Genomic DNA, 16,351 nt, shown 5'->3' on the forward strand with positions numbered 1-16,351 from the left:
TATGATGTAATGGTTTTTACTGATTAGCTGGACCACGTGGCTAGAATCAGTTTTACTGTAACAACATTAATGCACCAGCTGGCCTAATGATCTTGCATCTGTGATTCATAAAAGAAAGTTGGATGAGTGCAGATTCACTACATGAAAGCCTTCAACGTATATCTTTTATAAGGTCACAAAATTCTCAAATCATTGGCTGCTTACAGATGACACATTTTTTTTAATGAGGTTTTATAGGGTAAAGGCTTGAAATGAACAGGGCCGAGCTTTAAAATCAAAGAAAAAGAAAAAGGACCCAAGCTGGTAAACTAAAAATGTTTTGGTCCCTTTCACACAAGCATCATCTGTTCAGTCACAAAAAAAATGGATGCGGTTTACATCAATTTTCAGTTCAGTTTAAGAGTTTTTCATCCATTTTTACATCTGCCCCCTGGCATCCTTAACACCAACGACTTATCCCTGCTGGTAATGGGGGTTCCCCACGGACAGCAGAATGTAAAAGTAAGAGCTTATATTTAATTAAATCCCCAAAAAAAAACTGTGCAGGTCACCTCCCCCAGAGTCTGGTATGGATTTTGGGAGGGACCTCATGCAAAAAATCTAATAGAAAACAATGGCATAAGGACGGGTATGGATTGGGGAGGGGGCCTCATACCAAAAAGTAAAAACATATATACATTATTATTAATGTGTGTAAAATATATGTGTATAATATATATAAAAATAATCATAAGGTCCCCCCAAAATCCATACCACGCACCACACCCTTATCCGGAGGGAACCCCGCCTGGCAAAGCACACTGTACCCACGTTGATGAGGAAACCCTGGCACCAGATCCCCCCCCCCATTGAATGAGTATAGGGTACATAGTAACCCTAATCATTCACAAAAAAAATAAAAAAATAAAATATAAAAACAAACAAACAGTGCAAGGACATTACACAGTTTTTGAAGTCCTTAAAAAAAAAAAAAAAGCCCCTGATGTAGATCCATTGTCAGTCACGTCGCCAGAGATGTAGGTCCACATCGATCATGATGAATGACAGTCACAGACATGCACTAAAAAAAAAAAATGGCACCCGCTAAACCAGCCCCCTTCCATTACTTGCCGGCACCAAGAGACATTGTTGGTTCTCCCTGCCGCCAATGTAAACAATTGGCCAGGGTCATCCAGTAACATCATGGATGACCCAGCCCCCTTATGATGTCATTGACCATATACTGTATGGACATGTCACTGTGTGACCCCGCCCCTTTGTTTACTTTAGCACCTGGAGAAGTTTAAAATGTGTTTTAATGCAGTGCATGAATTACCAGTGAATTTGTAGTAAAAATCCTGCTCAGGTTTCATGCAGACTAGATGCCCAAAAAACGCTTTTTTTTGTTTTTGCCAGTGTTTAGGAGCATTTTCAAGTGTTTAAGGGCGGTAGGGTTTTTGTTAAGAAGCGGCCACCATGTCCTTAACATTGGATGACTCATCAGCTGTCAGCGGGGCAACAATTGCCGGTTAAAAAAAAAAAACTGCATGGGGGTACCAGACCCTTAGCTGAGCATGCAGCCTGGCAGACCAGAAAAGGGACCATAATGGGCCACATGCCCTCAAAATGGGAGGGGTGTTTTGGGGGTCGGTGGGCACCCCCCAAAGCATCTTATCCCCATTTTGATGAGGACAAGGGCATCTTTTCCACAAACCGGTGGTTGTGGGGGTGCAAAGGAGTAACTTATCGGAATCTGCCCCCCACCCCCCCGTGTGAATGAGTATGGGGCACATAGTACTCATACTCATTCACCAAGAAAAAAAGCATAGTGTAAATAAATACAAGAGGCAGTATTTGACAAGTCCTTTAATAAAAAAAAACCCTCCCAAAAAAATTACATTTCCCCCAAAGTAGATCCAACATCAATAACGAGAAATGCTGGCCGCCAACCCTGACAGTTCTTAAATAACCAAGGGGTGGGGCCACCCGATGATGTCCCAAACTCATTCAGATAGGGGGCTGGGATCTGGGGGACCCCTTGTTAAAGGGGCTTCCAGATTCAATAAGTCACCCCATAACCCCCACAACCCTGGCTTAGTGGCCCTTGTCTTCATCAGGTGGACAAGGTGCTTTGGGGGGAGCAATGGTGCTTGTTAAAGGGGCTTCCAGATTCGATAAGTCACCCCATAACCCCCACAACCACTAAGCCAGGGTTGTGGGGAAGAGGCCCTTGTCTTTATCAGGTGGACAAGGTGCTTTGGGGGGAGCACATGCCCTCAACCCATGTTGAGGGCATGTGGCCTGGTATGATTCAGAAGGGGGGTGCTCGCCTGCTTGGCTGCATGCTCAGATAAGGGTCTGGTTGGTGTGGATTTTGGGTTTGACCCTGCACAATTTTTGTTGGCATGGGGTTCCCCTTAAAATCTGTACCAGACCTGAAATGGCCTGGTATGGATTGGGGGAGAGGGTCGCAAACTTTTTTTACTAAATTTTTATTGCCAGCAATTATTTTGCTTAAATTCACCTGACAGCAGGGAACTAATCAGCTAGTTGTTAAGGCCGCTGGCCAAGAAAAAAAAATAATATATATATATATATATATATATATATATATATATATATATATATATATATATATATATATATATATATATATATATACACACACACATATACACACATATACACACACACACACACACACACACAATGCAACCAGTGCTTAGCAGTAGTAAACGGTGTTAGAGGGTGTTCAGCGTTTTTTTCTACTGGAAAAACACTCCAAAACTATTTTTTTATGCACCCAGACGCTGAAGCTCAAAAAACACTAATAGCCTAAAGTAGTGTACATGGACCCATAGGATAACACTATTTATCTTCTAGGAGCAGAAAAATGCTAACAGCTTCTAGGAACTTACAAAAACGCTAGTGTACATGCAGCTAGTGCACATGCTTAAACATTTTGTTACATTTCAGCTTTTTGTTACAGTTTAATAAGCAAACTAATGCACATACATTTGATTTTTTTCTGACAGAAAGCTGTCAGATTCAAACCATTTTAGTTGCTTCACTTTTACTTCATTACACTTAAATTATGTTACTCATTCTATATTCTAATTACTAATTATAGTTTTTACCTTATGTTAGATAGCTGGAGCAGGCAAGTGATGTGATGTAATGTTGATGATGTCCATTAACAAACATCAGCAATATGTCCTAGAAGAAGCATAGATGAAAAAATGAAACACTAAAAAACATGAGACAAAATTAACTATGTGATAAAAAGGGGCTGCATGAAAAACACCAAACACATTTTACTACTGTAATCATAATGCACAATAGCATATTATAAAATGATTCAAAATAACACATTAAACAGGTTTAGCGAGGTAGAAGAAAACATTTAATAGTCTAGGCAACCAGGTGAAAAAAATAAAAAATAAGTGCACTCATTTACTATTAATTTTATTTTACCTTCTGCCATTAGAATGAAACACGGATTCTGATTTATGCACCACACATTTTGCAGCAAGTTTTTTTCTTGTTCAAAAGTTTTTATTTTATGTTAAAATAAACTACATGTACAGAATATAAGACAAATTATTTGATATCAGAAATAAAAAGACATATTGAAGTACGGATGATATGAAGCAAAGAAGAATTTCAAGATATTCTCGTGGGAATGACAATAAATGGCCTTCTATATTTTAGAATTTGAAAACATTCTTATAGCGGAGTTTTAAACATTTTAATCCCAAGAAAATATAAATATGTCTAAAAGAAAATATATGATTTTAAAGTTTTGACCATAACTTCTAAAGTATGTTTATAGTAAGTATTATATAGTAAGGCCCCTTTCACACTGGGGCGGTGCGGCCGTCGGCGGTAAAGTGCCGCTATTTTTAGCGGCGCTTTACCATCGTTTTAGCGACGGTCTGCGGGCGCTAGCGGGTTGGTTTTAACCCCCGCTAGCGGCCGAAAAAGGGTTAAAACCGCCCGCAAAGCGCCGCTGCAGCGGCGCTTTGCCGGCGGTATTGCCGCGCTGTTCCATTGATTTCAATGGGTAGGAGCGGTTTAGGAGCGGTGAATACACCGCTCCTTCACCGCTCCAAAGATGCGGCTAGCAGGACTTTTTTCACCGTCCTGCCAGCGCACTGCTCCAGTGTGAAAGCCCTCCGGCTTTCACACTGGAGTGCAAGGGGCCGGTTTTTTCAGGCGCTACACAGGCGCTATTTTTAGCACTGTAACGCCTGAAAACCGCCCCAGTGTGAAAGGGGCTTAAGGGAGGAACATAAAAAGGTATATAGGAGGGGAAGGGGAGGGAATAATTCTCTGGAGGAGGTTTTATATATCAGCTAATGTTGTAATTCTATTAAAAAATTGTAATCACCATAACAATAAAACTCGGTTATCAATATTATCTGACATATAATATTTAATCCAGGGTTTCCATATGATATCAAACTTTGTCATCTGGTTTTTATCGATAGCGTCTATTTTAGCATGGATGAAAGATTGATTCATTCCACGTTTGGTTTCTGCAATATTCACCACGTCTGTTTTCCACGCATTGGCTATAGTCTGCTTTTTATTATCAGAAAGATCTTTTTCCAAAATGATTGTACAATTGGGCAATGCCACCAGGTATGTATATAGGTACCTTTTTCTGGACAGCCACAAAAGCCACAAAAGCAGAGGCCAGTGTTGTCTCCTGAGAATTTGGCGATTCTCACAGGAACCAAATACCAGTGTGTGAGAACTATATGATGATTCAGACGCCAATATATTTATAGAGGAAGATTTTGTGAAAGACCATATGTTGGACCAAGACCTAGAATCGATCGTACAATCCAAATCTTTTTCCCACTTGGCCACATATTTAGGTATAACAGTATTAGAATTAGATATCAATTTTGTATACAATGATGTAATACGACCCTTAGCGTGTGGTTCCTTGAGACAAAATCTTTCAAATTGAGAAATATTATGTAAGTTTACATTTAAATTGAGAAGAGGAGTATAAAAAATTTTTGATTTGGAGATATCTGAATATTTCTGATTGTGGAAGCTTATATCATTCCCATAGATCTGTGAAAGATTTTATTGATGTAGTTGAAGTTAAATTATATAGACAGGTGATACCAGCCTTAGACCAAGCTTTAAAGGTTTTGGGATATTTCCAGGCTGGGTAAAAAGTCGGATTGTTGTGAAAAGATAATAGCGGATTTTGTGGAGATTGCAGACCATGTGAATTTCTATACCTATCCCATATAGATAGAGAGTGCTGGTTGTAACCATAATATATTGTTTATAGGAAGAGGATCACAGTCTACAGCTTCAATGAGGACCCATAAAGGAATCTCTGTAGAAGAGTGATATTTTGTTAATTGAGATAATTGAGCTGCCTTATAATATATGTTAAAGTCTGGAAATCCCAAACCACCCAAAGCTTTGGGGAGAACAAGTGTTTTTTTGTGAAGTCTGGGTTTTATTTTCCCCCCAAGTAAATTTCGTTACTTTTTGTTGAATCAGCCTAAGAAAATATGCAGGAATATGAATCGGGAGAGTTCTGAATAAATATAAAAATTTCGGAAGAACAGACATTTTTATGATATTGATTTTCCCAAACCATGATATCGGCATTGATGACCAATTAGATAATGACCTTGTAATATTTTTTAATAGAGCTGGGTAGTTAGCTGCAAATAAATCGGAGGGGTTAGGAGTAAACTGCACACCCAGATATGGGAGGCTATGATCTACCCACTTAAAGGGTAGTGAATTTTGTAAACATTGTATCTTTCTCGACAAGTGAAATGTTTAATGCTGAAGATTTTTGAATATTGACCTTAAGGCCCGAAATAAATGAGAATTCTTGTAGTACAACCATAAGATTTGGGGCCGAAACATGTGGAGAAGATAGAAAAAAGGAGAATATCGTCTGCGAATAAACAGAGCTTATGATGAAAGCCACCCATTTCAATACCTGTTATAGTGGGTTCCATCCTAATTCTTTGTGCTAAAGGTTCAATGAGTAAAGCAAATAATAATGGCAAAAGTGGACATCCTTGACGAGTCCCCCTCAGTATATTAAACTCGTCTGATTTGTACCCTGCATATCTGATATAAGCTTTGGGATCTTGATACAAATTAGAGATCCATCGTAAAAAATTAGGGCCGAATCCCCATTTGGAAAGGGTATAGTTCATATATGACTATGATACTGTGTCAAAAGCTTTCATAATATCTAAAGAAAGGCAGCAAGTTTTTTTCAAAAATAAATTGTCACTGTTAAAGGAAACCTATCAGATACAAGGAGGCTGCTATTGCCTACTTTTCCTTCTGAAAATGTTAGTGCCCTGGATGCCAGTCGGATCATCTTGCTTCATTAATTTGTATCACATAAGAACATCTATCTGCCTTTCTATATATGCAGCTATAATTTTCCAGACTGGTAACTTGCAACCAAAAGGGTTATAACACCTAGGCAACTAGCAATCTCCTGTATTTTTTCCAATGACAGTTTTTAAGAAACAGAGGGAGGGTGATGGGGTAGTAGTGGGGCTGGATCATAAGGCAACAACACCAAGTATTAAAAAAAAAAAAAAAAAACTTGTTTTCAGGGGTAAGGCAGCACCATCTTAAGTATTGTTTTCTGAGTCCACAGTAGAGTGTATTTCCGCCCTTACATTAAGCACTTCCTGTACTATTAACCAATCCTCCTTCTCAATCCAACGTTTCTATGGCAACCCTGCTTCCCTGCTCATAGCTGACTTGTTTCATTTCATAGTATTTACTTGTGCAGATTATCTAGTGTTTGCCTACATCAGTCTTATCAGCTTCAGCTGATAAGACTGCAGTAATGCTGTCCGATGCCTTCTTTTCCACTCCATGTGATGTCGCATGATCACATGGGGAGTAATAGGAAGCTCTGAGTGATTATGCAGTCTTGTGGGATTTCAGTGTTGTGCCATAGGAAGTCCTGATAATAGATAGACAAGCACACAGTGTGCCGTAAATCATGGGAGATATGGGCATGCTCAGTGACGTCATTCTAAAGAACAAAAAGTACAACAATACTATGCAAGTAAGGAGATATCTACAAGCAGTGTTCATTAGGGTTTTTTTCTGCTAATTTAAATGGGACAAAGTTGGGGGGGGGGGGGGGTAGTTTACAACCACTTTAAATCTTTGCATAAGATTAAAAAAAAATTGAAAATATTGTGTTAATTGTCCAATTTTGACTGTGCATGTCAATATGCATAACCACTTCTGCCTCGTGAATGCGGCATTCAGGGCCAGAAGGTAAACTGGTTTGCGCTCTTGAAATGCCGAGAGCTTCGCTGTTACCAGACCATAGTGTTGGTTAGTTTACACCACTGGGTGTTATGGTTCCTCCTCCCAACCATGACACCACTATAGGACACACTTTACCTTTTGGCCCTGAATGCAGGATTAGTGAGGCAGCAGACTTATGGACATGACCCGTTTACATGTGCATCATGTAGAATTCAGTCAAAATTGGACAATTAGCACTATATTTTTTACTTTATTTTATGCAGCTCAATGTTGAATAGTGAGCAAATTGCAGGTGTGTGAACGAACCCATTTTGTAAGTGTGTGCATAAGCCTTTAGTTTTACAATACCAGGGGTTGTTACCATGGACTTGAAAGTTCATTTCATAGGCATAGATGTGAAATACATGAATCTTAGAAGGATTTTAATGCCAATTCATCAATTCATAGGTTTGATCAAAGACATTTTTTCATGTCACAAAAAACACTTTGCACTGATGTAGGACACTGAAGTGCTTTAAGCTGTATGGTTCTCAAGGCAAATATAATAAAAATGAGTCATCGTGGATTAAGGGAAAAACATCTCTGGCCCACACACTTTCCTTCAAACATTTCAGTGGCCCACACACATAATAGGAGTCTCTTCTAGACCGCAGGCATAACAAGCACTTCTAAATAATAAAAGGGAGGTCAGGTATCTGGAAATGTTCTATATATCAGCACAGAACGAATGTAAAGTCTTGTTTCAAAGAGGATAAACCATAGTTTCTGCTCTTTAATCAAGGAAATTATGTAGTGACACAAGTCAAGTTTCACATGAGAGTGAGAACACTTCCAGCTGCCTTCTGAGAAATATCTATGCTGACGTGCTAGAAGGAGTTGGCTTTAGGGACAAAAGCTTTGGGTACAGAAGCGCTCACCCACCTCTTCGTATTCTGATCTCACTTGAAATGGTGGCAAAATCAATACCTGTGCTTTAGACTAGTCACAACTGTGTTTGAATTTTTTTTAACCACTTCAGCTCTGGAAGGTTCACTCACTTTTGGACCAGGCCATTTTTTTGTGAAACGGCGCTGCATTACTTTAACTGACAATTGCACGGTCATGCGACTCTGCACCCAAATAAAATTTATGTTCTTTTTTCCCCACAAAATAGAGCTTTCTTTTGGTAATATTTGATCACCTCCTGTGTTTTTTTTTTAAAAAACACTTTTTTTTTACTTTCTGCTATAAACAAAAAGGATTTAAAAAAAATCTAAGGTCTTTATCAATTTAGACCAATATGTATTCTGCTGCATGTTTTTGCCCAAAAAAATCCCAATAAGCAAATATTGATTCATTTGCGCAAAAGTTATAGCATCTACCAAATTATGGGATATATTTATGGAATTTTTATTTTTTTTACTAGAAAAGGTTGGCGATCAGCGATTTTTAGCAGGACTGCGACATTGCAGTGGACAAATCTGACACCAAGTGACACTTTTTGGGGACCAGTGATACCAATACAGTGATCAGTGCTAAAAAAAATGCACTGTCACTGTACTAATGATATTGGCAGGGAAGGGGTTAACATCAGGGGTGATCAAAGGGTTAAACGTGTTTCCTGGGAGTGCTTTCTTACTATGTGGGGGGGGGGGTTTAACTGTAGGAACACAGATCTGTGTTCCTGCTTAACAGAAACACAAGATCTCTGTCTTCCTTGCTAGCAGAACGGTGATCTGTCTTGTTTACTTAGGAGAGCTGGGCCCTGAGATCCAGCACCTTAGTCACATTGCTATACCACAGGTTTGCTCTGGCAGAGCGCTATACATGGCCCAAGGCAGTGGACCCTACATACAGAGGGGACCCCATCCTTGAAGGTCTGGCATGACACCAACCCGCCGTGATGGGTGAAGATTGGGTTGCTGTGATATTCCAGCAGTACCCTGCAGCGGGGAATGGTGAGTCTGCATTTGTTTGCAGTGTCTCTATTAAGAGAGCGTTCTGACTGTCAGTTTCCCAGTGGAGCAGTGTGCTGTTCTATCATGCTTGTACTCTGGCTCAGGCAGGCTGCTGTTTTTTCCCCAGCCTCTAGAGGCAGGTCGGAAAGCCTTGGAGACAGAACAGTGGGCCGTGAGTGTGTGAGTGCCAGCTTGGGAACAGGTACAGACAAATCATGATTATATGCTGCCTAAAAGGGGTCAAGACAAGGAAGAGTTTCTTACTTTTTCCTTTTCTAAAGTGCTAGGGAAGATGGCTTCATTCAAAGTGGTTCCCTATGCTCAGTTTCATTTAAGGCTGCTATAAACATTATTCTGGGGTCCCTGGAACAAGTAGATTCTAACCTAGGCATTATCCAAAGGGTCTGGTCCCAGGGATACGCTAGAACCTCAGCAAAAGATGGCAGAAAGGAAGATCCTTTATGCTAACCTAGGAGGTTGTGGCTACGAAGGCTGGCCTATAGGGATGGAGACCAGTCCTGAAGGAGACCACTGCCCAGGGGAAGTGGTAAAGCTCAGAGAGCCTTGACTGTCAACATTCTAGAACTTCTGATGGTACATCTGGCTTAATGACCTGGGCGTTTAGATTGCAGGGTTGTTCTCTCAGGGTATAATCTGACAATGCCACATCAGTGGTTTTCTTCATTTACCAAGGAGGCACAAGAAGTCACGCAGCCAGAGCGAAGTGGGCCATGTTCTGGATTGGGCAGAGGAGCTTGTTCCTTGCCTATTGCCAATCTTCATTTCGTGAAATGGAGAATTAACAGGCAGCTCTCTGGAGCCGTCAACACTTGTTCCTGGGAGAATGGCATCTTCCCCCCTGACTTTTGCTGACCAGATAATATTTTTAGGCATCCAGGTTCAACAAGAAGTTGGACAGCTTTGTGTCAAGGGCTAGGGATTCACTCATGTATGGGACAGATGCATTAGTGACCGAGTGAGATCAATTTTTAACGGATTTAAATGTTTGTTCCAGTTCAGCTGCTCCCACAGCTTCTACGCAGGTTCAAAGTGGAAAGGAAGCCGGTAATTCTACTAGCCCGGCATGGCCCAAAAGACCCTGGTATGCGGAGATCGTGAGGTTGGCAGTAGGGAAACCATGGATTCTTCCATCTAGTCCAGACTTGCTTTCACAAAGGGCCGGTATTCCATCCAGCCAAATAATCGCTAAATTTAATGGTTTGTCTATTGAAGCCCACATTTTAAAGAATCAGGGGGCTTTCAGGTTCAGTGGTAACAATCCTTATTAATGCAAGAAAGCGGGCCTCTAGGACCATTTATTATAGGGTCTAGAGGGCCTATGTTTCCTGGTATGAAACCAAAAGATGGCATTCTTGGAGGGATGTCATGGGTAGAATTCTTGCCTTCCTACAGTTGGGGGCAAAAATAAAGCCAGCCAGAATACCATCAAGGGTCAGATCTCTGCCTTTATCATTGGTTTTGAAAGGCCGCTTGCTTCACATTTCTTTAATCTGGGCCTTTTATACAAGGGACAGTGCGTAAAAATCCACCTGTTGAGTCACACTTGTGCACTTAGGGATGAGTTTAGTTTTGTTGGCTTGCAAGGACAGCACCTTGGGCCCGATGCACTATATTCTGTTGATCCTTCTAACGGGGGAATTGGTGTTCTTGGTTGCGGTAGCCTCCGCAAGAGAGTTTCAGTGTTGGCAGCTTTCGTTTTTATAGTGCCATACTTAATTATTCTTAGGCCGCGTACACACGGGCGGACTATCCGTCCAACTAAGTCCGTCAGACAATCCGACAGACAGTCCGTCCTACTTTCGAATGAACGGACTTGACCACACACGATGAACAGACAGTCCGCCGAAAGCTTGCGCGATGACGTGTACAGCACGTACGACGGGACTAGAAATACGACGTCCAATACACTGCAATGCAACCTTCGGCCGTGTAAATCCTTTCTGAGCATGCGCCATACTTAGTCCGTCCAACTTGCCTACTCACGAGCGGACTGTCCGCTGAAACCAAGTTTGGACGGACAATATTACGGAAATTCCGAAAGACTTAGTCCGCCAGACTGTCCGCTGAAAAAGTCAGCTGAAGCCCACACACGAGCGGATTGTCCGCTGAAACACGTTTCAGCGGACCAAGTCCGTCAGACAGTCCGCCCGTGTGTACGCGGCCTTAGGGTTAGGGTGATGTTAAATTTTCACCTAGCTTTTTTTTTTTCCTAAAATGATCTAGCTGTCATTTGAATCAAGACGTTTCTTACCTTCTTTTTTACCAGAACCTTGTTCTGCGGAAGGAAAGTTATTACTTCCTCTCAATATAGTGAGAGCGGTAAAGGTATATTTGAATATTTCAGGTACGGGAAACTGACGTTTGTACTGCTAGAGGGCCCTAAAAAAATGGGCAGGCAGCATTCAAATCAGCTATTAAAATGGTTGTACTCTCTTGTTTTAGTGAGAGCAGTCAAGGCCTATTTGAAGCGATTGCTCAGATACGGAAAACTAATGTTTTTGGTGCTACCAGGAGGCCTCAGGAAAGGGCAGATAGCTTCTAAATCAACTGTTTTAATGTTGATTCGTCAAGCTATTATTCAGGCTTGCAGTTTGAAGAAAATGTTTTCTCCTTTAGAGTGTAGTTTACCAGGGCAGTAAGTGCCTCATAGGCAGTGTGTTACCAAGCCTTTATGACTCAGATATACAAGGTCGCTACTTGATCGTCTATACATACGTTCACTAATTTCGATCAGGTGAATGTAAGACGACAAGAGGATGCCAGTTTTGGCACAGTGTACTGCAGGCAGCAGTATAGGTCCTCAAGTCTGATGGCGATCTGCGTTTATTTGCGTCTCCCTCCCCTCAGTAGGCATTGCTTTAGGACATCCCACTTAGTAATTACTATGAGCCTCTGTGTCCCATGATGTACGATAAAGAAAATAGGATTTTTATAACAACTTACCTGTAAAATCCTTTTCTAGGAGTACATCACGGGACACAGAGCTTTGCTACAAAAACTGAGGTATTCCCTGTAAGGGAGGGGTTATATAGGAAGGAAACTTCCTGTCTAATTGATTACACCAGTGTCCAGCACCTGAAGGTGAGATATAACCCCACTTAGTAATTACTATGAGCCTCTGTGTCCCATGATGTACTCCAAGAAAATAATTTTACAGGTAAGTTGTTATAAAAATCCTATTATTTTTTCTGTTTCGTAGCATGTCCATATTCTGGCTTTGTTGTTGCTTTCATGCAATACTAATCTGTAAATCAGTTCAGAATAAGTGAAGACCATAGATTATGATGACTTAAAGAGTAGACCAGGCCCTTTGATTCCTCCTGTATTAAATTGTATTGTAACTGTACTGTCTGTCCTTATGTTGTAAAGCGCTGAGCAAAACGAAATAAAAGCATGAAAATATAGGACAGTGAGCAAGTAATCATTTAAAATTGTACCAAAAACCCTTTAGACCCCTTTCACACTGGGGTGCTTTGCAGGCGCTATAACGCTAAAAATAGCGCTTGCAAAGCGCCATGAAAGCCGCTGCTGTCTCTTTCTCACACTGGAGCAGTGCGCAGGCAGAACGCTAAAAAAAGTATTGTTGAAGCATCTTTGGAGTGGTGAAGGAACGGTGTATACACTGCTCCTGCCCATTGAAATCAATGGGGCAGCACGGCTATACCACTGGCATAGCGCTGCTACAGCAGTGCTTTACGGTGGTTTTAACCCTTTCTTGGCTGCTAGTGGGGGGGGGTGTAAAAGCGCACCCACCGCTCCAGTGTGAAAGGGGTCTTAGAATAACCACCATTCCGTGGAAGGATAAATGTCCCTAAAATGCAGACACTTAAGACACACCTGCTTGATGAATGAAAAAAAACAAAAAACTGACCCAGGTATGGCCAGAATAAGTTACTTTTTTCTATTATTTTACCATACAGAAATAAAACGTAGCTGGTGCTACTTCAATTAGAGAATCGCTAACCAAATATATTTTTTCAAAATAATATTGCATTATTCATTAAGCTTATATAAGTAAAATATCTATTTTATAAAGTAAAAACATCTATTTTATAAATGTTAAAATAAGTTGAAAGGGAACTTCCATAGACTAAACAAAGCTTTGACAAAGCCTCTGTCTTTTCTTTTCTTGAACAGCATCACTAGGAACATATGCTTTATGGTCCCACTAGAGTCTAGCACTTGCTCCTAGTGATGCTGTTCAAGAAAAGAAAAGAGAGGCATTGTCAAAGCTTTGTTTAGTCTATGGAAGTGACTAGAGCCTTTCTTCCAGTACATTATTCATACAAGTAGCCACCTTGCACATTAAGTATACACATTCAAGGTTCCATCCAGTCTTAATCAATATGCATAAACTCATGATTTAATATCCCCTCACTATAAGATAGCACTTAAATTATGAGCAGGAGTCCTAATAGGTTTCATCTGAGTCCTTCTCAGGGGTCATTTGTACCACATTCAGGGTCCACTCATTGATCTGTTTCTGAGCCAAATCCTCTAGTTGGCATATCATAGCCTCACAAACGCTCCACTGTCTGCAGCGATCGCACAAGGCAAGTTTTGTTTCTACATGAGCCCCTGTCAGTGAAAAATGGTATAAAGGCAGACAGAAGCATCCACTGCCTAACCAAAGTGTATCCACTGCCACAGGAGTTTCTAGAAAGGATATCCCTATTGTTTCCCTGGCTTTTTCAATAAGTCAGAGTACTCAAGATTCACACCCAAATTTGTACTAAGCATTCCTAAAGGCTAGCCCAACCTCCTGTCTGTCCCATGACCCATTTATGGTGGGTTCTCCACCACAACAGCAGCCTGATGATGACCAACAGCCCTTTGGCTTCCACATACATTTTTTGCAGAAGATGCACATAACCAATGCTATAGGCCTGAACTGCATAGAGGAGAATTACCTAGTATCATGACAGTGGTCATTTAAAGTGTCTTGCCAGTCACTCATGTTGCAACACTTAGCGCAGCACTATACATATAATGTATATTATACATTCACATCAGTCCCTCATTAAAAGCCGGTGAAGCTCTTAATGACTTGCAGCTTTTTCTTCTTCTATAAGACTAACACTAAGCACATTTGTAAAAGAAAATTTGGGGGAATTCAATAAATCCCTAAACGCTTTTCCAGCACATTCGCCCTTTCCGATGACGTCCTATGATGAAAGGCATAGAGGCAGGATCTTCTGAAAATGGCATTTCCGCTCTCTGGAAAGCACCCCAGCTCCTATGTGGATCGGAGCGGCGGCGTTTCTGTGGAAGCATTTGGAAACTAGTTCCATGTGTCAGGAGAGGCACCTTATTTGTGAGTGTCATTTTAGGATTTATTGGGGGATTTTTAAGAAAAGGTTTAATGTTACAAGTATTGTTTCATGGCTTCTTTCCCATTGATACATGGGCTGTATATATGGAGTTTCTTGGTTGATGGCATAATTGATACAGTCGGTCTGTGGAAATGCCTGTATTGAGCTTCAAACGCAAATGTTCAGGGAGTCAACAACCGTCGGTGAGTTCGGTCCCTTGAGGGTATATGGGTGGAAGTGGAATCGGTTGGAGTGGAGCACACACAGAGCACAAAGTCACTTTATTTACATTAATGGAATTGTAGTACAAGTATATTGCACAGTCATTTGCACTATTGCACTTTAATATAGAGGATTGCGCTTCTAAAATTGTTTTGGTGTATTGTTCGATATATGAATTGGTGTGTTGAATTTTAACACGGGAAATGCATTAATTGAGTACCTGTATTTTCAGGGTAAGCACAGCTTTTTATTCCTAACATCAATTTATAGTGATTAGATCAACACTATTAAAGCAGCAGCTACCCCACTTTTGATTTCTCACTATATTTACACAGAGGATATAAATCACTGTTGCACGGGGTGCATAGACACATAATCACAACATACATGCCTAGCGAATCCAATGGTGGTCTGAAGTGATCCACTTCTCTGTTGCACAGTTTCATGCCACCATCTTTTTTTTTCTTTTTGACATCGAAAGCTGGTTGTGTGCCTTTTAAGTGGCCTCCTAATGAAGCTCCTGATGACTTGCAGCTTTATTTTTTTCTAATGCTCTTTTATTCATAAGAATAGCACTAAGCACATCTGTAAAGCACATTTGGGGGAATTCAATAAATCCCTAACACTTTTCTAGTGCAATGGACCTTCGAAAATACCAGTTGCCTTGGCAGTTTTAGCAACACGTATGGCAAATTCAGTTAGTTCTTAATGCTATTAATGCACCAAATTAAAAAATAAGTGCCTCAATTTTCCATATAACGAAGGCCAACTATAAGTTGGCGTACAGAGTGCCCATCTCCGTAGGCTGTGTAGCAAGAAGAATATTTGCCACTACTACCCCCTCCTGTCACTGGTTGTTGAGGACATGGTTGGCTTCACAACTGACAGCCTCCTAACAACCAGTGGCACTACAGTGGATGGAGCCTGATGAGAAAGCTGAGACATTAGTTCCAACATCAGGTCTACTCTCTCCTTGTGATTGACAGCAGGCAGTGCATGTATTTTATATTTGACAGCAGACAGTGGGCTCATCCATAGCGAATAGACAGCCTGCTGTTAATCACATTGTTGGGGTATTAGCATCTATAAAAGCCCCCATCAGGCTCCACCCACACAAATTCAAAAATCCCTGCCGCTGCACTGTCTGCATGACCATTGCAGTGGCAGGAGGAAGCGCCATTTGAGGACACAGTTTCCGTATGGATACTCTGACTTCAGTTTGCCTCCACTTGATGCAGGCCACAAATTATTGTGACCATTTACATCAACAGTTGTCGTGTGGAGGCACATCTGAATTCTAAAGATGGTCTTAGACACTTTTTGAATTGCCCCGACTGTTTTATAAATGTGTGTTTTGCTTCTTTACAAACATCACCCTATTATTTTCCATGCATGCTGGAGCGCTATAAACACTGCCTCTCCTTCAGACATAAAGATGTTACGCAAGGTTAGTTGACGTAACAAAGAGTTCCTGCCCTTGAGAACATAACATAAAAGTCAATTTACTTTACAATATTAAAATCTCATTCCGACTGACATACAGAGCAAGTGGCTAATTTCTATGAATAAATCGGTGCATGA

At 40.8% G+C, this 16,351-nt stretch overlaps 1 protein-coding gene across 1 annotated transcript in view; it reads right to left on the bottom strand.

Annotated features, from left to right (window-relative positions):
• The window catches only part of SORBS1 (sorbin and SH3 domain containing 1), a 582,779-nt gene that overhangs the window by 485,652 nt on the left and 80,776 nt on the right, over positions 1–16,351 (bottom strand). Inside the window, exon 2 of the mRNA XM_077454315.1 lies at positions 3,117–3,195. The gene's annotated coding sequence lies outside the window, so the exon portion shown is untranslated. The remainder of the gene's footprint in view (positions 1–3,116; positions 3,196–16,351) is intronic.

This window comes from Lithobates pipiens, unplaced genomic scaffold, assembly GCF_037356315.1.
Source record: "Lithobates pipiens isolate NorthernLeopardFrog02 unplaced genomic scaffold, aLitPip1_a1.2 Scaffold_25, whole genome shotgun sequence".
Classification (NCBI taxonomy): Eukaryota; Metazoa; Chordata; class Amphibia; order Anura; family Ranidae; genus Lithobates; species Lithobates pipiens.